General features: G+C 61.9%; 1 protein-coding gene across 1 annotated transcript in view; it reads right to left on the bottom strand.

The window, feature by feature from the left end:
• The window catches only part of HDAC7 (histone deacetylase 7), a 26,776-nt gene that overhangs the window by 14,436 nt on the left and 12,012 nt on the right, over nt 1-328 (bottom strand).

Here is a 328-nt window from a genome sequence, read left to right as displayed (position 1 = left end):
AAAGCATATCATGCAGTATGTAATCTGGGAGTGCTTTCCACTCAGAGGTGTCTCTGAGGTTCTCCCACGTTCACCCCCAGTGCCTGGCAGGCAGAGAGCGACCCCGACTGGAGCTGGCATCCTCCTTCCCCCCGCCCACACGGGGGGCCGTGGACACGCCGGGGGAGGCTTCCACCCTTACTTCGCTTGCTCTTGTCCTTATTGAGAAGCTGCCGCAGCTCTTGTTCCTGCTGCCCCATCTGCAACTCGGGCATCGGCGTGTCCATTGAGAGCTGTGGGGAGGGGGCGAGGAGTTGAGGACAGAGGTGGAGGCTGAAGGGAGGGCGGG

The sequence above is a fragment of the Bison bison genome, unplaced genomic scaffold (genome assembly GCF_000754665.1).
Source record: "Bison bison bison isolate TAMUID 2011002044 unplaced genomic scaffold, Bison_UMD1.0 scf7180017864077, whole genome shotgun sequence".
NCBI classification, from domain to species: Eukaryota; Metazoa; Chordata; class Mammalia; order Artiodactyla; family Bovidae; genus Bison; species Bison bison.
The sequence above is the reverse complement of the archived record's forward strand: the minus strand, read 5'-3'. Positions and strand labels throughout refer to the sequence as shown.